Source organism: Homalodisca vitripennis, chromosome 8, assembly GCF_021130785.1.
Source record: "Homalodisca vitripennis isolate AUS2020 chromosome 8, UT_GWSS_2.1, whole genome shotgun sequence".
In the NCBI taxonomy this organism is placed as follows: Eukaryota; Metazoa; Arthropoda; class Insecta; order Hemiptera; family Cicadellidae; genus Homalodisca; species Homalodisca vitripennis.
Window position 1 is genome coordinate 16,733,938 of NC_060214.1, and position 27,933 is coordinate 16,761,870.

The window sequence follows — 27,933 nt, forward strand, 5'->3', positions numbered from 1 at the left end:
TCTTCAACCTTACCTATGTGAGATAGATGTGCATTCTAATTGATCCCTTACAGAACCTGAAGCTGTCTGGTGCGAATTCTCTTCAACCTGATAGTGCATTCTAATTCTGAAGGTCTTGTAGCTGTCTGGTGCGAATTCTCTTCAACCTTACCATGTGAGATAGATGTGCATTCTAATTGATCTCTTACAGAACCTGAAGGTCTTGTAGCTGTCTGGTGCGAATTCTCTTCAACCTTACCATGTGAGATAGATGTGCATTCTAATTGATCTCTTACAGAACCTGAAGGTCTTGTAGCTGTCTGGTGCGAATTCTCTTCAACCTTACCATGTGAGATAGATGTGCATTCTAATTGATCTCTTACAGAACCTGAAGGTCTTGTAGCTGTCTGGTGCGAATTCTCTTCAACCTTACCATGTGAGATAGATGTGCATTCTAATTGATCTCTTACAGAACCTGAAGGTCTTGTAGCTGTCTGGTGCGAATTCTCTTCAACCTTACCATGTGAGATAGATGTGCATTCTAATTGATCTCTTACAGAACCTGAAGGTCTTGTAGCTGCCTGGTGCGAATTCTCTTCAACCTTACCATGTGAGATAGATGTGCATTCTAATTTATCTCTTACAGAACCTGAAGGTCTTATCGTTTTGGCACACGGTCTGTGCAGTTTAACATGTAGGATACAAGGATAGTCTCCACGTTGGTATTCCTGGAGGAACAGACAACAGCCATAGACAGTTACATCTTGCAATAAACTTGCAGTAACCCTGTATGTGATATGTTCCAGGTGGCAGGGAGGTGCAGCCAGTGTGAGGGCAGGCACGCCATGGCCAGCAACCCTCTTGTCCACAGGTGAGATTACCTCCGAGAGAGTGTCTGAACGAGTAATCGAGTTGTAACTTACCCTCTGGGTGAGCTTAGAGTTTAGGCTTAGTCATATAATAATGGGCCCAATCGAGTTGCATTTCCTTGATAAAAGATTTAGTTTCTCCATGAAAGAAACAGAAAGACACACGCACCTTTTTCCAGTACAAAGAATTCTTGTTGGAGATATACAGTGTGTAACTAAAAGGTTGGGCTTGCTATGCATGTTCAGATTTTATGGATGATTCTAAGTTCAAAATGAAGAATAACTTTTTTCCAATTTCCACTTCGTTTAGCCGCTTACAAGATTTTGTTATTAACAAATTATTATGTCTAAAACGAATAAAGCTAAACTTGTTTTATTTTCTTTAATATTAACAAAATGGCGTTAATAATAACACAATATTTTTTTCCTCTTACCTATTCAAACCTACGTATACTAAAATTTCTTTAGCTTTATTATTTTTAAACATAATAATTTATTAGTAACAAATACAAAATGGCGGCTAGCAGCTAAAGGAAGTGGAAATTGGAAAAAGTTATTCGTAATTTTTAGCTGAAAATCACACACAGAGTTTGAAATTACAGAGCCAGCCCAACCTTTTGTTACACCATGTGTATAGGCTACTTGGGTGTACGCTTAGAATTACAATATTCCATCGACTCCACAGCCCACACTACTAATGGCCTCACAAAGGAGTGCAATGTTTTATTTAGACGAACCGTTTTTGACATTTTTGCATGTGATTTATATTGTTATTTACTTATTATGTCGTAGTGCTCGGGTAAATTGTAAAACTAAATATTTAAATTTGTGGAACACGTTTTATTATATTCTAAGAATGTTTGCCCTTTTTTAGCTTTTTAGTTTGGGTTGTACTTTAGCGTCAACTTCCGAGCCGCCGTCTCTATAGTCGGTTCCAACTCACCATGCAGTACGGAGCGGCCATAAGCAATGTTTTCCGAACGGCAGTACGCGTTGTACTAGCCGTCCTCAACACATCGCCCCGGCCCGTGCTCCGTAAACACGTCGGTCATACTGTACGTTTGTCCTTCTCGAACTTATTTATTGAGTTTAGACAACAACTTTCAAGAAGCAGGATTCTTGTACCAGGTATAGGCCACTTACACGTTACAATCTGCATTACTTTTCAGTTATATAAAATACAACAAACTATGATACTACTTTTAAAGTAGCCTATTAACTAAACATAGTTATTACTAAAACAATATTAATCTTAAACTACAAATTTATTTATGTTCGGCAGTTTATAGGTTACCTTTACACTATGTACAGTACATAATAAACTACAAAAATCCTTTTTTGTATTAAAAAATTCACAATAAATTCCACTGTTTATTTTCTTTTGTATTATTTATTGTTATATGTTAAATTACATGTTACTATGTTGATTACCTTGCTTGATTTACTGTAAGGCAGTGACTCCAGACTTAACGGGGCAGTAAAATCTATTTTTCACATATAACAATTTTTCTATGTGAATGTTGAGTTAAGCTACAGTTCAACTTAATTTTAATGCAGCGTCTGGAATTTGACGATGTTACAAACTCGACTCTTGGAATCTGAAGTTATGTTCGTCTGATGAGATTCAAAAGAAGTTCGCTATGAAGAATCTCAAAATGGACTCTTTACATCTCTTCTACATCAGAGACACTTAGATTACAAAATATAGTGTAATCTAGGTGAAGAGATGTTCTCACTGCCTCACCAGGTCATTGAATCTCTTCAGACGAACATGACACTGGACTCCGGACTGCAGACGCTGCACTAAGAGGAAGGTGACCTGGAGATTAACTCAACATTCACATTCAGTTATGGCGTATTTCCTGATACTGCGGCATTTCTGAACCCGAGAATCCTACAGTTGCGTGTAAGGCGTTTGCCAGTTTTGGAATCGTAAACACAGTCGGTTTGTTGAGGCTGTGATCATTAACCGAACAAAGAAAACGCCCACGCTCACATCTGCTGCAGTATCACAGACCCCCCCCCTCCACTTAGTTTGAGTTGTTCAAAGAAAGGAGCGTTAAATTATATACGTAGTTCTGTCTTTTAGAAAGAGGAGCATTTGATGAAGCTTCTGGTATATAAATCGTTCCATTTTATCCGTCTATAACTTGTACAATTTAAATTGTTTGTGTCGTTCGGGTTTGGAAACGTTTCGAACACTGCGATCTGATCTCTTCTTCAGGTGGACAACTTAACACGTAACTACAATCTGGGTTAAAATAGGCAACGTTATGTGTTGATTCCATGCAGTTAAAAAAAGGTATGTGATAGGTAAAACCTTCTGAGACCTGAAAATAATATTAATTATTCTTCATTTGCGAGTTGTCTGTCACGTTAGTTATGAGTAATGATTGGGGAATTTATTCGGTCGAACGTTTATTGTTACCAGTGTAGTAGCAGCAGTGAAGGCGGGGTAATTTAAAAGAATCGAGAAGTGCTGTAGCGGTAAACAGCTCCCCTCCCCTCCCCAACACCCCACCCCCGCAGCACTGTTGACTTAAAAGTGCTAAGTACCGCGATTCAGACCAACTTCCTGTATAAAGAGCGGCCAGAAGCGGCATTAATGTCGGGGATTGCGTCACCCGAGAGCTGGCTTTGTCGGTTAATGTCGAAAACATAACATTTACAGTTGCTTGTAACTTGTGTTCACAAAACAAGGTTTCGATACGTCAGTATTATTTTGTCAGTAGTTTTGAATAAGGGGACGTGTTAATAAAACATTATTTTTTTCGTATTTTATTGTTTATTTTTTGTTCGCTTAGGGTAAGAAGCTTAGAAAATTGCACATAAGGAAAATTGCTGCCGGAGTGACAGGATATTTTGGACGGGTAAGGTAGGGAGTAGGGGCCGCCTCCTGTCGAGATTCACGATAAAATTTTAGGGCACTAATCTCAAGTCATGTCCCCTCGGAAGAAGGAGAAGCCAGCTCTGAACCAGCTTCTTCAGTCAAAGCTGTCAATAACATTTGACTCTTAGGGAACAAACCCCACCAACTCCAACAGTCATCTCCCGCAGTAGACTAGACCTATCGAATAACCCTTGCGCCCCAGAATGCAACATTTACGGTTAGTGATGATGTGCCGCTCCTGGACATCCATAAGGTTGTCCAGATTTAAGTGACACATCGGTTTTTGCTGCACCCCCTGTGGGTTCAACTGGAAGGTATAAACCAACCTAAAATTAACTCTTCAGGGTATGTTTTATTGGTTATTGTTATTTCTAATTATTTTTGAGTACATTGATACCAAATACATTAAATTTCATACACATATTCAAATTAAAAATTTATTTTCTGGATTTGAACACATGGGGTGGAAATTGTCTGTTCGTGAAATCTTACATAGTTCCGTATAGTACTACAACAGGCCTGGGTCAAATTCTTACTCCACCAAGTTATTTGTAGTAGTCCTACTCTGCTCAGAACAAATGTACATGGAAAACCCCAAAACCAAAATGAATCATTCAATAACATGATTTGGACGCAAATTAAAAAAAAAAAGTTAAATAAAAATTAATTTTGTTGGGTTAGACACGTTGAAAAATAGAGTGTATGACGCTGTAATATGATACGTATAATTAGGGGGTTTGGGGAAAGGAAAAAGTGATGCAAAATAGTATGTGGGAGATCTGGTGTAAACTGAACTGTTTGACTTTTTCTTTATTATCAATACAAATTAATTTGGATAAAAAAGTTACACCGCAGGACAAATATTATTTTACCATCAATATTAGGAATCACACGTTTTAATTAGGTTCTTTAAAGTTGTCTTTTATTTGTATAAAGAAAATAATGCTTAGTGTACTGTAGATTAAATTAAGTAAATTAAAGCGATAGGGGTGTAAAGGTTGTAATTTTTTTATCGGAGTAATTTTTTGCCAAAGTTATATATTTACATTTTGATAACTTCAACATGATTGAAACGTAACGGAGTTCATTTGTAACGCTAAAATTAAGTAACGTCTAAATTTGGTATAAGTATGATAAATGTTGAACTATTGGACTGTATTCTTATTAATTAAATTTAATCATATTAAATTAATTTATTCTTATAAATTAAAACTACAACAGTAGACTACAAGACGAACAATTACAATAAAATGTAATACAAATGACTTGTTTGAAAACCAACTTTCTATAGATTCTCGTGCAAAAATATATTTTTTTAAATCCAGTAATTGTTGTAAGTAAAAAGAAATATTGAAAATCGAATAGAATTTTTATTCGGTGACTTATACCATTTCGTACTGTTTGTGGTCCTTACATTATTTTATTATTTCCAGTTCACATATTTTCAGATAACTATGAAATTTGGGTTTACTAAATTGATTTCATTCAAAAACATTGCACGAAAAATTTGGCTGTGGCTGCAATAAACGAAAAGACCACGTGTTGTGTTTATAATGAAATATGGCCTCATAAAATATTTGGTGAACATTTTAAAGACATTTAAAGAGATTTATCACTTTTTTAGTGAGTTTCTCAGCCGATTATAGGTGTCAAAGATTAGAGCTGTCGATAAGATGTTGTGTAATTATGATACAATTAATTACAAATGTTATTATTTGGTACGAGACTGAAATAAATAGTCCAGAAATAACGGCGCTGTTACAGTTCTCCGGTCTGGCATGACAGGTGAAGTGAAATAATTGTATAAGTCCGGAATCTTGCAGTAATAGATGATGTGTGGTACAGTCCTGGCAACCTGCGATCTTACGCTTTCAATAATTATATATAAGTTTGTTCATCAACTGTAGAAGAGATATGCTGCTGTGAAACCCCTGGGTATACAGAATGTTTCAATTAATTAGGCTTGGAGCAGTGGTAATTATGAAGAAAGTTCATTTTTAAAGTTTGAAACCAGAGACTGTTGTGGACTTTAATTTCAATAACTAATTAGCTTAATTATATATTTTTTAATTTAGGGTATTAAAGAATATTCCTGATAACTTGTGCAGTCACGCTGTCGGATATTTCTGTATTGAAATGTTGGCCAGTGTACACTGATGTTTGGGCCACTGTGCGACCACGTTGTAAAAGTTTTATGTTGACCGAGGATTACATTATCTTTGGTAGTCATTGTTATTCTTTTAAAAACAAGTTAGAATCCAAGGCTTATGTTTTGGTAGTTACTGTTATTCCTTTAAAAGCAAGGTAGGCGTACCCCGCATGAAATGTCACTTAAAAGGCGTCACTCAGGATGCAAAATAGTAGTTCTCATTTTTTGTCTTGAGATGAATCCTGGCGACAGATAGACAATCATTCGTAACAAATTCTTATAGCTTCAGGCATTTGTATACAGATTGTTTATTACAAGAGTAATTTTATTAGTAGATAATGTTGTTTATTGAAATTGTCGTTTATGTTGATACTCTGAGCAAATGTAACGTGTTCCGACAAAGATGTCTGTAATAGTTTTGTATGGACATAAACAAAATTAATAACATATTTTTATCAGCTAATAATACAGTGTGTCCCAGATTACCTGTACACTATGTACAAACGGGGAGTTATGTTTGAGGTAGAACCACCAAATGAAATTTTAACCCACTAAATACACTGTAAGCTATCTTATCTATTTTTAACTGTTTCAATTTACAGGGTGTTCCTGAAAGAGAGAATTAAACTACAACTTCCACTGCCTTGTTAGCCCCTGTTGTGTTACTAGTTAAGAAATAATTGCAAAATTTTAAGACTTTTAAACATTGGTAATCTATAGTATTAACAGAGTTCTTTATTTTTGTACGGCCACTTTAGATATTTAATACTATTATTTTATATGCTTATTTGATATAAATGTAAATGAATGATATTTTTGATGTTTTTTTGTGGATTTGAAATACTATAGGGCTTTCCCACGGGCTTTCAAAGCTTTAATTTTAGTTGTAGGATAGTATCGTTGTTTAGTTTAAAAAAGCTGATTACTAAAACACACACATGTTGTTCCCATGATTGTTCTCAATCCCTAACCAACTCAATATCTTCTGATTCTTTATTGCACATGTGTAGTTGGAAATGCAAGATAAGTAACACATACAGTAGGCTTACGTCCTGCCAATGGTTACACATTGCACATGTGTAGTTGGAAATGCAAGATAAGTAACACATACAGTAGGCTTACGTCCTGCCAATGGTTACACATTGCACATGTGTAGTTGGAAATGCAAGGTAAGTAACACATACAGTAGGCTTACGTCCTGCCAATGGTTACACATTGCACATGTGTAATGGGAAATGCAAGATAAGTAATACATACAGTAGGCTTACGTCCTGCCAATGGTTTACACATTGCACATGTGTAGTTGGAAATGCAAGATAAGTAACACACACAGTAGGCTTACGTCCTGCCAATGGTTACACATTGCACATGTGTAATGGGAAATGCAAGATAAGTAACACACACAGTAGGCTTACGTCCTGCCAATGGTTACACATTGCACATGTGTAGTTGGAAATGCAAGATAAGTAACACACACAGTAGGCTTACGTCCTGCCAATGGTTACACATTGCACATGTGTAGTTGGAAATGCAAGATAAGTAACACATACAGTAGGCTTACGTCCTGCCAATGGTTACACATTGCACATGTGTAAGTTGGGAAAATGCAAGATAAGTAACACACACAGTAGGCTTACGTCCTGCCAATGGTTACACATTGCACATGTGTAGTTGGAAATGCAAGATAAGTAACACACACAGTAGGCTTACGTCCTGCCAATGGTTACACATTGCACATGTGTAGTTGGAAATGCAAGATAAGTAACACACACAGTAGGCTTACGTCCTGCCAATGGTTACACATTGCACATGTGTAGTTGGAAATGCAAGATAAGTAACACACACAGTAGGCTTACGTCCTGCCAATGGTTACACATTGCACATGTGTAGTTGGAAATGCAAGATAAGTAACACACACAGTAGGCTTACGTCCTGCCAATGGTTACACATTGCACATGTGTAGTTGGAAATGCAAGATAAGTAACACACACAGTAGGCTTACGTCCTGCCAATGGTTACACATTGCACATGTGTAATGGGAAATGCAAGATAAGTAACACACACAGTAGGCTTACGTCCTGCCAATGGTTACACATTGCACATGTGTAATGGGAAATGCAAGATAAGTAACACACACAGTAGGCTTACGTCCTGCCAATGGTTTACACATTGCACATGTGTAGTTGGAAATGCAAGATAAGTAACACACACAGTAGGCTTACGTCCTGCCAATGGTTACACATTGCACATGTGTAGTTGGAAATGCAAGATAAGTAACACACACAGTAGGCTTACGTCCTGCCAATGGTTACACATTGCACATGTGTTGGAAATGCAAGATAAGTAACACACACAGTCCTGCAATGGTTACACATTGCACATGTAGTAATGGGAAATGCAAGATAAGTAACACACACAGTAGGCTTACGTCCTGCCAATGGTTACACATTGCACATGTGTAATGGGAAATGCAAGATAAGTAACACACACAGTAGGCTTACGTCCTGCCAATGGTTACACATTGCACATGTGTAGTTGGAAATGCAAGATAAGTAACACACACAGTAGGCTTACGTCCTGCCAATGGTTACACATTGCACATGTGTAGTTGGAAATGCAAGATAAGTAACACACACAGTAGGCTTACGTCCTGCCAATGGTTTACACATTGCACATGTGTAGTTGGAAATGCAAGATAAGTAACACACACAGTAGGCTTACGTCCTGCCAATGGTTTACACATTGCACATGTGTAGTTGGAAATGCAAGATAAGTAACACACACAGTAGGCTTACGTCCTGCCAATGGTTTACACATTGCACATGTGTAGTTGGAAATGCAAGATAAGTAACACACACAGTAGGCTTACGTCCTGCCAATGGTTTACACATTGCACATGTGTAGTTGGAAATGCAAGATAAGTAACACACACAGTAGGCTTACGTCCTGCCAATGGTTTACACATTGCACATGTGTAGTTGGAAATGCAAGATAAGTAACACACACAGTAGGCTTACGTCCTGCCAATGGTTACACATTGCACATGTGTAGTTGGAAATGCAAGATAAGTAACACACACAGTAGGCTTACGTCCTGCCAATGGTTACACATTGCACATGTGTAGTTGGAAATGCAAGATAAGTAACACACACAGTAGGCTTACGTCCTGCCAATGGTTACACATTGCACATGTGTAGTTGGAAATGCAAGATAAGTAACACACACAGTAGGCTTACGTCCTGCCAATGGTTACACATTGCACATGTGTAGTTGGAAATGCAAGATAAGTAACACACACAGTAGGCTTACGTCCTGCCAATGGTTACACATTGCACATGTGTAGTTGGAAATGCTAAGATATAAGTAACACACCACAGTAGGGCTTACGTCTGCCAATGGTTTACACATTGCACAATTGTGTAGTTGGAAATGCAAAAATAAGTAACACACACTGGGTAGGCTTACGTCCGCCAATGGTTACACATTGCACATGTTGTAGTTGGACGAATGCAATATAAGTAACACACACAGTAGGCTTACGTCCTCCTGCCAATGGTTTACACATTGCACATGTGTAGTTGGAAATGCAAGATAAGTAACACACACAGTAGGCTTACGTCCTGCCAATGAGTTACACATTGCACATGTGTAGTTGGAAATGCAAGATAGTAAACACATACAGTAGGCTTACGTCCTGCAATGGTTACACATTGCACATGTGTAATGGGAAATGCAAAGATAAGTAACACATACAGTAGGCTTACGTCCTGCCAATGGTTTACACATTTGCACATGTGTAGTTTGGAATAATGCAAGATAAGTAACACATATACAGTAGGCTTACGTCCTGCCAATGGTTACACATTGCACATGTGTAATCGGGAAATGCAAGATACAGTAACACATACAGTAGGCTTACGTCCTGATCACCGAATCGGTTACACATTGCACTAAGTTGTGTTGGAAATGCAAGATAAGTAACACATACAGTAGGCTTACGTCCTGCTAATGGTTACACATTGCACAAGTGTAGTTGGAAATGCAAGATAAGTAACACATACAGTAGGCTTACGTCCTGCTAATGGTTACACATTGCACATGTGTAGTTGGAAATGCAAGAAAAGTAACACATACAGTAGGCTCTCCCTTACCTTACGTCCCCTCCTGCCAATGGTTACACATTGCACATGTGTAGTTGGAAATGCAAGGTATAAGTAACACATACAGTAGGCTTACGTCCTGCCAATGGTTTACACATTGCACATGTGTAGTTGGAAATGCAAAGATAAGTAACACATACAGTAGGCTTACGTCCTGCTAATGGTTACACATTGCACATGTGTAGTTTGGAAATGCAAGATAAGTATAACACATATACAGTAGGCTTACGTCCTGCATAATGGTTACACATTGCACATGTGTTAGTTGGAAATGCACAGATAAGTAACACATACAGTAGTGCTTACGTCCTGCCAATGGTTTACACATTGCACATGTGTTAGTTGGAAATGCAAGATAAGTAAACACATACAGTAGGCTTACGTCCTGCCTATGTGGTTTACACATTGCACATGTGTAGGTTGGAAATGCAAGATAAGTAACACCACACATACAGTAGGCTTACGTCCTGCCTTAATGGTTACACATTGCACATGTGTAGTTGGAAATGCAAGATAAGTAACACATAACAGTAGCGCTTTATCGTCCTGCTAATGGTTTACACATTGTCACAAAATGTGTAGTTGGAAATGCAAGATTAAGAGTAACACATACAGTAGGCTTACGTCCTGCTAATGGTTACACATTGCACAAGTGTAGTTGGAAATGCAAGATAAGTAACACATACAGTAGGCTTTACGTCCTGCTAATGGGTTACACATGCACATGTGTAGTTGGAAATGCAAGATAAGTAACACTACAGTTAGGATTACGTCCTTGCTAATGGTTTACACATTGCACATGTTGTAGTTTGGAAATGCAAGATAAGTAACACATACAGTAGGCTTACGTCTCGACCAATGGTTACACATTGCACATGTGTAGTTGGAAATGCAAGATAAGTAACACATACAGTAGCGCTTACGTCCTGCCAAATGGTTACACAAATTGCACATGTGTAATGAGGAAATGCAAGATAAGTAACACATACAGTAGGCTTACGTCACTGCCAATGGTTTTACACATTGCACATGTGTAGTTGGAAATGCAAGATAAGTAACACATACAGTAGGCTTACGTCCTGCCAATGGTTACACATTTGCACATGTGTAATGGGAAATGCAAAGATAAAGTAACACATACCAGTAGGCGCTTACGTCTGCCTAAAATTTTGGGTTACACATTGCACATGTGTAATGGGAAATGCAAGAAAAGTAACACCATACCAGTAGGCTTACGTCCTGCCAATGGTTACACATTGCACATGTGTAATGGGAAATGCAAGATAAAGCTAACACATACAGTAGGCTTACGTCCTGCCAATGGTTACACATTGCACATGTGTAGTTGGAAAAAATGCAAGATAAAGTAACACATACAGTAAGGCTTACGTCTGCCAATGGTTTACACATTTGCACATGTGTAGTTGGAAATATTGCAAGATAAAGTAACACATTACAGTAGGCTTACGTCTTGCAATGGTTTTACACATTGCACATGTGTAGTTGGAAAATGCAAGATAAGTAACACATACAGTAGGCTTACGTCCTGCCAATGGTTTACACATTGCACATGTGTAGTTGGAAATGCAAGATAAGTAACTCATACAGTAGGGCTTACTTCCTGCCAATGGTTACACATTGCACATGTGTAATGGGAAATGCAAGATAAGAACAACCATACAGTTAGGCTTACGTCCTGCCAATGGTTACACATTGCACATGTGTAATGGGAAAATGCAAGATAAGTAACACATACAGTAGGGCTTACGTCTGCCAATGGTTACACATTGCACATGTGTTAATGGGAAATGCAAGATAAGTAACACATACAGTAGGCTTACGTCCTGCCAATGGTTTACACATTTGCACATGTGTAGTTGGAAATGCAAGATAAGTAACACATACAGTAGGCTTACGTCCTGCCAATGGTTACACAATTTGCACATGTGTAATGGGGAAATGCAAGATAAGTTAACACATACAAGTAGGCTTAGCGTCCTGCTAATGGTTACACATTGCCACATGTGTAAGTTGGGAAATGACAAGATAAGTAACACATACAGTAGTGCATTACGTCATGCCAATGGTTACACATTGCACATGTGTAATGGGAAATGCAAGATAAGTAACACATACAGTAGGCTTACGTCCTGCTTAATGGTTACACATTGCACATGTGTAGTTGGAAATGCAAGATAAAGTAACACATACAGTAGCTTACGTCCTGCTAATGGTTACACATTGCACAATGTGTAGTTGGAAATGCAAGATAAGTAACACATTACAGTAGGCTTACGTCCTGCTAATGGTTACACATTTGCACAAGTGTAGTTGGAAATGCAAGATAACGTAACACATACAGTAGGCTTACGTCCTAGCTATGGTTACAACATTGCATACATGATGTAGTTGGAAATGCAAGATAAGTAACACATACAGTAGGCTTAACGTCCTGCCCAATTTTTTGGGGATTACACATTGCACATGTGTAGTTGGAAAATGCAAGATAAGTAACACATACAGTAGGCTTACGTCCTGCCAATGGTTTACACATTGCACATGTGTAGTTGAAATGCAAGATAAGTAACACATACAGTAGGCTTAAGTCCTGCGCAATGGTTTACACATTGCACATGTGTAAGTTGGAAATGCAAGATAAGTAACACATACCAGTAGGCTTTACGTCCTGCGCTAATGGTTACACATTGCACATGTGTAGTTGGAAATGCTCAAGATAAGTTACACATACAGTAGGCTTACGTACTGCTAATGGTTACACATTGCACATGTGTAGTTGGAAATGGCAAGATAAGTAACACATACAGTAGGCTTTACGTCCTGCTAATGGTTACACATTGCACAAGTGTGTAGTTGGAAATGCAAGATAAGTAACACATACAGTAGGCTTACGTCCTGCCAATGGTTACACATTGCATCAAAGTGTAGTTGGAAATGCAAGATAAGTAACACATTACAGTTAGGCTTACGTCGCTGCCAATGGTTACACATTGCACATGTGTAAGTTGGAAAATGCAAGATAAGTAACCACATACAGTAGGCTTACGTCCTGCCAATGGTTACACATTGCACCATGTGTAATGGGAAAAAAATGCAAGATAAGTCAACACATACAGTAGGCTTACGTCCTGCCAATGGTTTACACATTGCAACATGTGTAAGTTGGAAATGCAAGATAAGTAAAACATACAGTAGGCTTACGTCCTGGCCAATGGTTTACACATTGCACATGTGTAGTTGGAAATATGCAAGATAAGTAACACACACAGTAGGCTTACGTCCTTGCCAATGGTTTACACATCTGCACCATGTGTAATGGGAAATGCAAGATAAAGTAACACACACTGTAGGCTTACGTCCTGACTCAAATGGTTTAACACATTTGCACTTCGTGTAAGTTGGAAATGCCAAGACTAAGTAACAACACACAGTAGGCTTACGTGGCCTGCCAATGGTTACACACATTGCACATGTGATAAGTTGGAAATGCAAGATAAGTAACACACACAGTAGGCTTTACGTCACTGCCAATGGTTACACATTGCACATGTGTAGTTGGAAATGCAAGATAAGTAAACACACACAGTAGAGCTTACGTCCTGCCCAATGGTTACACATTGCACATGTGTAGTTGGAAATGCAAGAATAAGGATAGTAACACACACAGTAGGCTTACGTCCTGCCAATGGTTACACATTGCACATGTGTAGTTGGAAATGCAAGATAAGTAACACATACAGTAGGCTTACGTCCTGCCAATGGTTACACATTGCACATGTGTAATGGGAAAATGCAAGATAAGTAACACATAACTCAGTAGGCTTACGTCCTGCCAATGGTTACACATTGCACATGTGTAATGGGAAATGCAAGATTAAGTAACACGTACAGTAGGACTTAACGTCCTGCCAATGGTTATACACATTGCAACATGTGTAGTTGGATATGCAAGATAAGGTATAGAACACATACAGTAGGCTTACGTCCTCCTTGACCAATGGTTTTACACATTGCAAATGGTGTTCCTAGTTGAAAATGCAAGATATAAGTAACACACACAGTAGGCTTACGACCTGCCAATGGTTTACACATTGCACATGTGTAATGTTGGAAATGCAAGATAAGTAACACACACAGTAGGTCGGCTTACGTACCGTGCCATAGGTGGTTTACACATTGCACATGTGTAGTTTGGAAATGCAAGATAAGTAACACACACAGTAGGCTTACGTGCCTGCCAATGGTTTACACATTGCACATGTGTAGTTGGAAAATGCAAGATAAGTAACACACAACAGAAGGCTTAACGTCCTGCCAATGTTACACATTGCACATGTGTAGTTGGAAATGCAAGATAAGTAACACACACAGTAGGCTTACGTCCCCTGCACAATGGTTTACACATTGCACATGTGTAGTTGGAAATGCAAGATAAGTAACACACACAGTAGGCTTACGTCCTGCCAATGGTTACACATTGCACATGTGATAGTTGGAAATGCAAGATAAGTAACAACACAGTAGGCTTACGTCCTGCCAATGGTTACACATTGCACCATTGTGTAGAATAATTGGAAATGCAAGATAAGTAAACACACACAGTAGGCTTACGTCCTGCCAATGGTTTACACATTGCACATGTGTAGTTGGAAATGCAAAATAAGTAAACACACAGTAGGCCTTACGTCCTGCCAATGGTTACACATTGTACACATGTGTAGTTGGAAATGCAAGATAAGTAACACACACAGTAGGCCTTACGTACTGACCATGGATTACACATTGCACATGTGTAGTTGGAAATGCAAGATAGGTAACACACACAGTAAGGCTTACGTCCTGCCAATGGTTACACATTGCACATGTGTAGTTGGAAATGGCAAGATAAAAAAGTAACACATACAGTAGGCTTACGTCCTGCCAATGTTACACATTGCACATGTGTAATGGGAAATGCAAGATAAGTAACACATACAGTAGGCTTACGTCCCTGCCAGATGGTTTACACATTGCACATGTGTAAGTTTGGAAAAAATGCAAGATAAGTAACACATACAGTAGGCTTACGTCTGACCTGCCATATCGTTACACATTGCACATGTGTAATGGGAAATGACCAAGATAAGTAACACACATACAGCTAGTGATTACGTCCTGCAATCGTTACACATTCGCACATGTGTAGTTGGAAAATGCAAGATAAGTAACACATTACAGTAGGCTTACGTCCCCTGCTAATGGTTACATCATTGCACAATGTGTAGTTGGAAATGCAAGATAAGTAACACATACAGTAGGCTTACGTCCTGCTAAATGGTTACACATTGCACATGTGTAGTTGGAAAATGCAAGAAGATAAGTAAACACATACAGTAGGCTTACGTCCTGCCAATGGTTTACACATTGCACATTGTGTAGTTGGAAAATGCAAAGATAAGTAACACATACAGCATTAGGCTTCACGTCACTGCCAATGGTTACACATTGCACCATGTGTAGTTGGAAATGCAAGATAAGTAAACACATACAGTAGGCTTACGTCCTGCTAAATGGGTTACACATTGCACATCGTGTAGTTGGAAATGCTCAAGATAAGTAACACAATACAGTAGGCTTACGTCCTGCCAAATGGTTACACATTGCACATGTGTAGTTGGAAATGCAAGATAAGGTAAAACACATACAGTAGGCTTACGTGCCTGCACAATGGTTTACACATTGCACATGTGTAGTTGGAAATATGCAAGATAAGTAACACATACAGTAGGCTTACGTCCTGCCAATGGTTTACACATTGCACATGTGTAGTTGGAAATGCAAGATAAGTAACACATACAGTAGGCTTACGTCCTGCTAATGTTACACATTGCACATGTGTAGTTGGAAATGCAAGATAAGTAAACACATACAGTAGGCTTACGTCACTGCTATTATGGATACACATTGCACATTGTGTAGTTGGAAAATGCAAGATAAGTAACACATGACAGTAGGCTTACGTCCTGCTAATGGTTACACATTGCACAAAGTGTAGTTTGGCAATGCAAGATAAGTAACACATACAGTAGGCTTACGTCCTGCTAATGGTTACACATTGCACATGTGTAGTTGGGAAATGCAAGATAAAGTAACACATACAGTAGGCCTTACGTCCTGCTAATGGTTACACATTGCACATGTGTAGTTGAAATGCAAGATAAGTAACACAAACAGTAGGCTTACGTCCTGCCAATGGTTACACATTGCAACATGTGTAGTTGGAAATGCAAGATAAGTAAACACATACAGTAGGCTTACGTCCCTGCCAATGGTTACACATTGCACATGTGTAATGGGAAATGCAAGATAAGTAACACATACAGTAGGCTTACGTCCTGCCAATGGTTACACATTTTGCACATGTTGTAGATTGGAAATGCCAAGATAAGTAACACATACAGTAGGCTTACGTCCTGCCAATGGTTACACATTGCAACATGTGTAATGGAAAATCGCAAGATAAGTAACACATACAGTAGGCTTACGTCCTGCCAATGGTTACACATTGCACATGTGTAATGGAAATGCAAGATAAGTAACACATACAGTAGGCTTACGTCCTGCCAATGGTTACACATTGCACATGTGTAATGGGAAATGCAAGATAAGTAACACATACAGTAGGCTTACGTACTGCCAATGGTTACACATTGCACATGTGTAGTTGGAAATGCAAGATAAGTAACACATACAGTAGCTTACGTCTTCCTGCCAATGGTGTTTACACATTGCACATGTGTAGTTGGAAATGCAAGATAAGTAACACATACAGTAGGCTTACGTCCTGCCAATGGTTTACACATTGCACATGTGTAGTTGGAAATGGCAAGATAAGTAACACATACAGTAGGCTTACGTCTCTGCCAATGGTTTAAACATTGCACATGTTGTAGTTGGAATTCTGGGAAATGCAAGATAAAGTAAACACATACAGTAGGCTTACGTCCTGCCAATGGTTACACATTGCACATGTGTGTAATTTGGGAAAATGCAAGATAAGTTAACACATACAGTAGGCTTACGTCCTGCCATATGGTTACACATTGCACATGTGTAATGGGAAATGCAAGATAAGTAACACATTACAGTAGGCTTACGTCCTGCAATGGTTACACATTGCACATGTTCGTGTAATGGAAAATGCAAGTTAAGTAACACATACAGTAGGCTTACGTCGCTGCCAATGGTTTACACATTGCACATGTTGTAAGTTGGAAAAAATTGCAAGATACAAGTAACACATACTCTAGTAGGCTTACGTCCTGCCAATCGTTACACATTGCACATGTGTTAATGGGAAATGCAAGATAAGTAACACATACAGTAGGCTTACGTCTCATGCCTAATGGTTAACTACATTGCACATGTGTAGTTGTGAGAATGCAAGAGATAAGTAACACATACAGTCGGGCTTACGTCCTGCCAAATGGTTACAAATTGCACATGTGTAATGGGAAATGCAAGATAAGTAACACATACAAGTAGGCTTACGTCCTGCTAATGGTTACACATTTGCACATGTGTAGTTGGAAATGCCAAGATAAGTAACACATACAGTAGGCTTACGTCCTGCTTAATGGTTAACATTGCACATGTGTAGTTGGAAATGCAAGATAAGTAACACATACAGTAGGCTTACGTCCTGCTTAATGGTTACACATTGCACATGTGTAGTTGGAAATGCAAGATAAGTAACACATACAGTTAGGCTTACGTCCTGCCAAATGGTTTACACATTGCACATGTGTAGATTGGCAAATGCAAGATATAGTAACACATACAGTAGGCTTACGTCCTGCCAATGGTTTACACATTGCACATGTGTAGTTGGAAATGACAAGATAAGTAACACATTTACAGTAGGATTACGTCCTGCTAATGGTTTACACAATTGCACATGTGTAGTTGGAAATGCAAGATAAGTAACCACATACAGTAGGCTTACGTCCGTGCCAATGGTTACAACATTGCACATGTGTAGTTGGTAATGCAAGATAAGTAACACATACAGTAGGCTTATCGTCCTCGCACCAATGGTTATACACAATTGCACATGTGTAGTTGGAAATGCAAGATAAGTAACACATACAGTAGGCTTACGTCTCCTGCCAATGGTTTACACATTGCACATGTGTAGTTGGAAATGCAAGATAAGTAAAACACTTACAGTAGGCTTACCGTCCTGCTGAATGGTTACACATTGCAACAGGTGTAGTTGGAAATGCAAGATAAGTACACACTTACAGTAGGCTTACGTCCTGCTAATGGTTACACATTGCACATGTGTAGTTGGAAATGCAAGATAAGTAACACATACAGTAAGCAGGCTTACGTCCTGCTAATGGTTACACATTGCACAACTGTGTAGTTGGAAATGCAAGATAAGTAACACATACAGTATAGGCTTACGTCCTGCTCCAATTGGTTACACATTGCACAATTGTGTAGTTGGAAATGCAAGATAAGTAACACATACAGTAGGCTTACGTCCTGCCAATGCGGTTACACATTGCACATGTGTAATGGGAAATGCAAGATAAGTAACACATACAGTAGGCTTACGTCCTGCCAATGGTTACACATTGCACATGTTGTAATGGGAAATGCAAGATAAGTAACCACATACAGTAGGCTTACGTCCCTGCCAATGTGTTTACCACATTGCACATGTGTAAGTTTTTGGGAAATGCAAGATAAGTAACACATACAGTTATGGCTTACGTCCTGCCAATGGTTTACACATTGCACAGACATGTGTAGTTGGAAATGCAAGATAAGTAACACACATACAGTAGGCTTACGTCCTGCCAATGGTTTACACATTGCACATGTGTTAATGGGAAATGCAAGATAAGTAACACACACAGTAGGCTTACGTCCTGCCAATGGTTTACACATTGCACATGTGTAGTTTGGGAAATGCAAGATAAGTAACACACATGCTCAGTAGGTCATACGTTCCTGCCAATGGTTTACACATTGCACATGTGTAATGGGAAATGCAAGATAAGTAAACACACACAGTAGGCTTACGTCCTGCCAATGGTTTTACACATTGCACATGTGTATGTGTATGGGAAATGCAAGATGAAAAGTCACACACAAGTAGGCCTTGTACGTCCTGCCAATGGTTTACACATTGCACATGGGTAGTTGGAAATGCAAGATAAGTAAACACTCACAGAATAGGCTTACGTCCTGCCAATGGTTACACATTGCCCATGTGTAGTTAGGAAATGCAAGATATAAAGCACACAAACAGTAGGCTTACGTCCTGCCAATGGTTTAACACATTGCACATGTGTAGTTGGAAATCGCAAGATAAGTAACACACGTCCACAGTAGGCTTACGTCCTGCCAATGGTTACACATTGCACATGTGTAGTTTGGAAATGCGAGATAATGTAAAACACACACATGTAAGGCTTACGTCCATGCCAATGGATACACATTTCTACATGTTGTAAAATGCGAAGTAAGTACGTAATGGACACACACAAGTAGGTAAGATACAGTAACACACACAGAAGGCTTACGTCTCTGGCACAATGGTTACCACATTGCACACAATGGTTCACAGTAGGCTTTCGTATTGCGACATGTGTAGTTGTGAAATGCAAGATAAGTAACACACACAGTAGGCTTACGTCCTGCCAATGGTTTACACATTGCACATGTGTAGTTGGAAATGCAAGATAAGTAACACACACAGTAGGCTTACGTCCTGCCAATGGTTACACATTGCACATGTGTAGTTGGAAATGCAAGATAAGTAACACACACAGTAGGCTTACGTCCTGCCAATGGTTTACACATTGCACATGTGTAGTTGGAAATGCAAGATAAGTAACACACACAGTAGGCTTACGTCCTGCCAATGGTTTACTCTCATAGCCAACAAAAATATTAATTTTAGTATTAATTTGTTACAAAAATAATCTTAGTAACCGTTAGCGTTGAGCTGTGATATTTTATTAGAAAACATCAGTGGGAATTCGTATAATCCTCGTACTTGCTCTCACGCGTAAACTATTCAACTGATTGTACTGAATTTTTACATGGACTTTCTTACGGCGCCTGGGATGAATATAGGCTTATTATTATTTCGAAAATTCCTCTACGTTACGCCCCACTGATCTTTAAATAACCGAAAATTCCATCTTGGTCTCTTAAGTTGTTTATTTGAAATTGAAATAACCTGTCAAACTTAATCAACTGTTCTGTGTAAGCATTGTTTTATGACAACATACCTATATGTTTATTAATTTATTTAAACACTATTTTTAATTTGTAAACTTTTATAGTGTGTGAATTCTGTAATATAAGGAGTAATCAGTAGTCCTCACGTCGTTTTTAGATTTCAACACTCTTACGTACACATAACGTAGCTATGAACCGGAGCTTAACTCAAAATTCAGCTCTTACCTTGTACTCATTTACCTTAGAAAATGTCCTAAAACATAAAAGAGGGTCAGAATTTGACTCCCGAATACTCCTTTTGAAGCAGCCAGCAAGAACTATGAACCAATTCCAGCTCTAAATATAAAGATATGTTTCTGTTTATAAAGAGACAGACACGCAAATTGTGTCAGTAATTTTTAATGTACTTAATTGTAAATTTTGAGTAAATATTAAGTATTAGATATAAAAGACAAATTTACTATCAAACATTTATTATAAAATCTATTAGAATTAAACTGCTTTAAACCTCATCTAAGTTGTATTTTGACAGAAGTAGGTATCTCCGATTTGTGATATATATATTTTCTAGGTCGGAGATCAAGGCAACATGAACAAACATAACAAAGAACTAAGTGAATTACTATAAATTAATATAAACTTATTGACGTATTTTCTTGACCGTAGGTAAACCCAACATTGGCGTCAGAAATATAATGACTGGAACCACAAATGTTCATAAAGGTGCAAAATCTACGAAATTGCGTGCGAAGCCACGGGTAACTGCTAGTTATACTGTAATTAACAAAAATATAACGCCTGTAATACTTTTTCGTTTTTAATTTATACTATGTATATTTACTGAATTCACCAGCAGGTACAGAGTAGGTTAATGTAACTAAATACACAAACAAAACAATTGAAGACAAACAATTGAACTAAATTATAAAATGTGTAATAAAATAGTACTAATATATTATAGAGTTGTTAATTGTCAGACTGTTTGATGCCTGGAGTTACCACTGTACGGAGAACATGCTTGTGCAACATTGTAACAGCTGTTGAGCGGGTTGAGCTGGACTTTGTTCTTTGCTCACGGAACGGTAGGACAATATGTAGGGTCAAGGGACAAACAGTAGAGATAAGGTTTTCGTGCAGTTGACTTGTCCACTTGCGGCACAACCCTTTACTTCCTCAGGACGTCGCGCGTCCTACACCAGCCTTGTGTTCACTGTCGGGGTTGTTTGTGTCCAGAACCTGTGTAGCAGCAGGGTACAGTAGGCCTATTAGTCACCAAGTGAGTAGACTACTAACTGTTTATTCATGTTTAGCATTCTATGTCTATTTGTGTTACAATCGGCATTTAATTCCTGCTATCACTGAAATCCAGATAAGCTCACTTAATTTATCTACCGATAATTTATTTATGCTATAACTGAAATCCAGATAAGCTCACTGAATTTATGCATTGATATTGTATTTATGCTATCACTGAAATGCAGGTAGACTCACACTGAATCAATGTTTCGCCGATTAAGCATTATAAAAATGGTGAAATTAACGTAATGTCTGTTTTTGAACCAATTTGTGTGCTCCTACATAATATTCTCAGTTGTATATCTTGTATTTGTTCCGTGTAACTTTTTTTCACACAAAAATTGCAACCAATTACAAATAATTATGATTTAAATACATTTTTATAGCAAAACTTGAAGTGGGTAAATGTTTGCGCTCAACATGCTCTGTGCATAGAATTATTTTACCCGAGCGCTTAAGAAATAGATTTGATTAACGTATCTGTTGTTTATTTCAGTGGTACAATAGATTTGGCAACTTATTCCTTCTTGAGGTAGTGCAATAAGTATTTTGATAGTTTAGTTAAAAACAAACTTAGAATCTTTTCCCTCTTAAGGAGACGTCCAAAATATCCAAGGATGTAGGGATTTAAATTAGTATTATTGGACGATTTTGTAATGAGGCCTAAAGAAACATAGCTGAAAATAAGAATAATGTTTGTACAGTGCGTGGGTATGACTTCAAGGAGTGACGTGCTTTGATTTATCACTAAAATTAGATTTTTATAAGTGACAACCATGCCTGTGCCTTCGGTAATATTTCATATACATAATATTAAACGTTTGTATCTCCTCTCTCTCTTTGTATGCCTATATACACGAGGGTAGAGAAATCTTGAAATTAGAAACAAGTTTTTTAAACGTTTTACAGAAAACGTATCTTTAAAATCTTTGACCTAGCACATATCATAACCTCAAATGATCTTAAAATGCGATGAATTAACTAATACTTATTGTTACTCTATGTGTTTACAATTTGTAATTTTCAATGGAAGGTTTGAAGGGATTACAGTATTTCTACAATTCGCCATCGTTATATGTTACAAAATGTAAAACACAACGTTTCGATTATTGAAATCCACCCTCTTCGTCAGGTGTGATAAATTAATGAATATAAATGTATTTAAAAATTACAACGTATGACAATGTTGTGCAACGAAAAATAAAATTGAGATAACCGGCAAAAGCTTGAAGTCTAGATATGAGAAAGTCCACCCAGGCGTTGTCACTGCCCGGATGCTAGAGTACAAACAATCGTCATGCCCCCGCAAGCGATAATGTCCTGCTTACCGAAGCGTGGAGTAATAGTTTTATAACAAAGAGGTGTTTATTTCACAGCTCTCATTAACTGTTCAAAACTCATTGCCTTTTTACTGGAGCGTGGGCTAATAGTTTTATAACAAAGAGGTGTTTATTTCACAGCAGTCATTAACTGTCCAAGAAGCAAACTTTATTCAGGAACTGTTCCTTCGCGCTTATCTTTACCTGTAAGTGTTTTTATACCATTTTGTTCTTTATCCATTAAGACCCTAAATTTTTGTACTGTATTGTTAATTCACCAATAACACTTCTACTCTCCAGTGTTCCTAGAATACTTTAACTTTATCGTCTTTATTCTTTTTCCATCCCCAATATCTTTTCAATTACTGTTTATCCCACAATAAAACGTCTACTCAATGATATTCCATGTATAAACTACTTTACCTCATTTATTCTCTAGGCATATTTTTAGTAATGTTTATTTACCAATAAAACGTCTACTCAATGTTATTCTACGAACAAACTTTACCTTAATTTATTCTTTAGGCATATTTTTAGTAATGTTTATTCACGAATACCAATAAAACGTCTAATCAATGATATTCCATGTATAAACTACTTTACCTTATTTATTCTCTAGGCATATTTTTTAGTAATGTTTATTTACTCAATGTTATTCTACGAACAAACTTTTCCTCATTTATTCTTTAGGCATTTTTTTAGTAATGTTATTCACGAATAAAAACGTCTACTCAATGATATTTAAACTACTTTTACCTTATTTATTCTCTAAGGCATATTTTTAGTAATGTTTATTTATCAATAAAACGCCTACTCAATGTTATTCTACGAACAAACTTTACCTTAATTATTCTTTAGGCATATTTTTAGTAATGTTTATTCACGAATAAAACGTCTTACTCAATGATATTCCATGTATAAACTACTTTACCTCATTTATTCTCTAGGCATATTTTTAGTAATGTTTATTTACCAATAAAACGTCTACTCAATGTTATTCTACGAACAAACTTTACCTCATTTATTCTTTAGGCATATTTTTAGTAATGTTTATTTACCAATAAAACGTCTACTCAATGTTATTCTACGAACAAACTTTACCTCATTTATTCTTTAGGCATATTTTTAGTAATGTTTATTCACCAATAAAACGTCTACTCAATGTTATTCTACGAACAAACTTTACCTCATTTATTCTTTAGGCATATTTTTAGTAATGTTTATTTACCAATAAAACGTCTACTCAATGTTATTCTACGAACAAACTTTACCTCATTTATTCTTTAGGCATATTTTTAGTAATGTTTATTCACCAATAAAACGTCTACTCAATGTTATTCTACGAATAAAGCGAGTTTACTAATTATTTTCAATGTTTAACAATAAAACGCTACTGTGCCGCTGGACGGCGCTTCTGAACGTTCCAGTGGCATACTCTCGGGTCTGTGAACTCTAAATAACCTAGGAAGCAATTTATGACATGTTACATGTTTGCCTATTTTTCACTATTTTAGTTATAATTGAACCCGGGCTTCAGATTAAGAGATTGGCGATTTGCTCACAATATATGAATGTTCAACAATTTATCACAGTTGAGGAGGCAATTGGCTCTTGAAAAAAGTGACTATGTCGGTGTGGCGCTGGTGTGCCATACTTTTGGAGACATTGGTCAGGTACACGCTGGGCTTGGTGGTCAGTGTCTGGCCACAAGCTTGTCCGTAATTAACAATCAGGGGTCCCAGTTTAGACTAATTGGTCGGTACCGTGTTTACTGTTCCGTTTGGGGCTTGGAAAAACCGAACAGGTGTTAGCAAAGTCATTTCAATTTAACTAAAAGAATTCAACTTGTTGATTCAATCTACTCGGAAGCGTGTATTTTTATCAATAACTATAATCTCGTACTTAGTTTTATCACGAAAACACGTTTAAAAATATCTATATTCTGTATTTTTCTAATCTGAGATATATTTGTAATATGCAGAAGATGGATTTATTACAACCTGCAAGGTTTTTATGTTGCCCACTTTGGGTAGTCATCACAAAGATAGTAGTGGTACACACTTTTAAACTAAACAAAACTCTGGTATACTTGTTTAATTTACCTAGATTGCAATTGTCCTAGGTTAGTTTTGACCTGAAATAGAGATCAGATTGCAGATTTCAAAACGTAGTGTTATTGATTGTTTTGTATTACTGATTAATGGAAAATGTCCGGAAAATCCTATTTCCTTATTATGGTAGTATCAGTCAGTGGTGTAACTATGGGGGGATGAGAGGGTAGAACCTTCGTGCAAGAGCCTTTGAGTTCAAGAGCTTTTGAACTAAAAAATATTTATACATTACTCTAACTCGTTATTGTGCAGAACTTGTCCATAAAGCCGTCAAACGTTTTACTTTGAATTAGGCATATTTAATTTAGATTTATACAGACGTAAATCTAAATTTTACGTGTGTGGTCCACAATCAGATTTGCACCCCCCTAAGCTACGCCCTGCATACACCATTGGACCAGTTTGGACTAGAAGGATTCAGACGGAAATAAGCTTTTCATTCAACAATAACATTTTCACTAATACTCCTTCACGAGTTGTTACTTCTTCTTTACGACGATATTAAATGTAAACATTTCTGCGCTGATAACGGGTTAGTGTGTATATTTTGTAATGCGATTTACATCTGTTTTGGACTGCACAATGTTTTCAAAAAATACAATAGTTTCCAAACAAGTAAATTCTATTTTATTATCAACCATTCGGAAGAATTTTTCTCAAAAATGAGCCATGGTTTAGAAAAAGTAATAAATGCAGAAAACAAGTGTAAACAGTTATAAATAAATGAGCTGACATTGAGTTGGTTTATGAATTAGAATAACTGCTCGGGCAACACGTGTGTTTTATTAATCACCTGTTTTAAACTGAACAAAACTTATCTCATAAGATGAACACTGCACTGCAACTCAGTAAGCCCATGTGTCAGAGCCCTGTAGCATATATTTTGAAAGCAGAAAAGCCACATCTAGATTGTAGTTGCTTATGACCAATACCAAATATAAAATAGTAGTTTAAGATATGTAAAATCTTTTACCAAAATCAAGATATTCTTTTAATAAAATAGATAAAAATATTCTGGAGATATGCATTACTTACATCTGCATGTACAATTTTATCACAATCAACCCTATCAAAATTATGAGCAATCCGTATTTTTCATAAGACCCATTTTAGATTCAAGATACCCCAAAATGGATGTTTGTCAAATATCTCAATAAATTTTCTTCACCATCACAGTACTCTTCTATATTACATTATGTATTTAGCATGGTCCACAAAGTCTCATCTCTAAAGGAGCCGAAGTACTTGAGTGAGAGACTTCGTTCCCGGGCCGGGAAGAGGTTGCTGAACGATGCATCGTCAGCGTGGTAGACTGTACTTTCCCAGAGTTAGGCTAGAGACTGGCCAGAAAAGTTTTTCATACTTTGGGCGTACCCTTTATAACAACCTTCCCAAAGATATTAAATGTGTTGTCTCTTGTAAAGCTTTTAAAGTCGAATTGATGTTTGTAGCTTTTAAATTGTTTGGCTGTTTAAATTGTTATTAGTTTCAGTGTAGTTAGCTAAGTTAGTTTGTATGTCACTTGTACCTCTTGTAATTTATGACACGAGTTATTCTGAAAAATGTTTGTAAACAAGAAACGCTCTTAAATAAAGGCATTTGTATTTATTATTTATCTGGATATCTGGCACGATTCCTGAGAAAATGTATTACTACGGATTCTAATTTTCTTTCTAATACATAAATATGTAGCCTGTACAAGCGTGTATGAGCGCATCATAGTGTTGAACGGTTTAGTTAAATCTGAATAAAAACGGTTGAACAGAATGGTGGGAGCATGATTGTCTGTCTCCCCCCCCTGCTGCGTATATCCTAATTGTATGTATGTAATTGAACCAAACGCCGGGATGACATCGGAAGTGAAGTACACAGTTACTGCGAGAGTCCGCGTGGAAGCACTGGACCAGTGCCAGTGTGTTCTGGATGGTTTGAAAGATGTGCCAATATTCTTGTACTGTACCGACCTCTATGGCACCTCTCCAATGCAGTAAAGCTGCGAGCAGTTCCAATGGTTACTGTCTTGGACGGCATCTGTACTCTGTACCGAGTGTAACAGTCGAACAACATCAATACTGTAATATGTTCGTATATGACTCCATTAATAGTACGTCTAGAGCTGGAGTTTAGAATAAGTTTTGCAATTTAGAATCTGATCAGATATTTTGTGAAACTTTATCATAGAAATATTGTTTATCTAAACAGAAACACAAAGAAACCGATTGGAGAACTAGAATCATATTTTATTTTTGAGGTGCCAAAACTTAAAACATGGGATTAATCATATGTAACATAATGAAATCTTTAAAGTTAAACTTCATATAAGGAAAACTTCGTAAAACTTGCTATTGACTGCTACACAAATTTGTACCATTACAAGTTATGAAGCTGTAGTGAAACGAACTTAAGTTTCATCCCATAAGAATTATGATAAACTTCAAGCACTTAGTAGTCATCTGACCATACCCTTAGGGTTGAAGCGCATACTTAGTTTCCTCCTGTTTTCCAGGTGAGGAGGTCGGAGTGGCCAACTGACCATACCCTTAGGGTTGAACTGCATACTTAGTTTCCTCCTGTTTTCTAGGTGAGGAGGTCGGAGTGGCCAACTGACCATACCCTTAGAGTTGAACTGCATACTTAGTTTCCTCCTGTTTTCTAGGTGAGGAGGTCGGAGTGGCCAACTGACCATACCCTTAGGGTTGAACTGCATACTTAGTTTTCTCCTGTTTTCTAGGTGAGGAGGTCGGAGTGGCCAACTGACCATACCCTTAGGGTTGAACTGCATACTTAGTTTCCTCCTGTTTTCTAGGTGAGGAGGTCGGAGTGGCCAACTGACCATACCCTTAGGGTTGAACTGCATACTTAATTTCCTCCTGTTTTCTAGGTGAGGAGGTCGGAGTGGCCAA

At 37.5% G+C, this 27,933-nt stretch overlaps 1 protein-coding gene across 1 annotated transcript in view; it reads left to right on the forward strand.

Moving 5' to 3' along the window:
* LOC124367362 (receptor-type guanylate cyclase Gyc76C-like) overlaps positions 1–27,933 on the forward strand; it is a 331,079-nt gene that overhangs the window by 182,257 nt on the left and 120,889 nt on the right. The window contains exon 2 of the mRNA XM_046824122.1: positions 786–850. The gene's annotated coding sequence lies outside the window, so the exon portion shown is untranslated. The remainder of the gene's footprint in view (positions 1–785; positions 851–27,933) is intronic.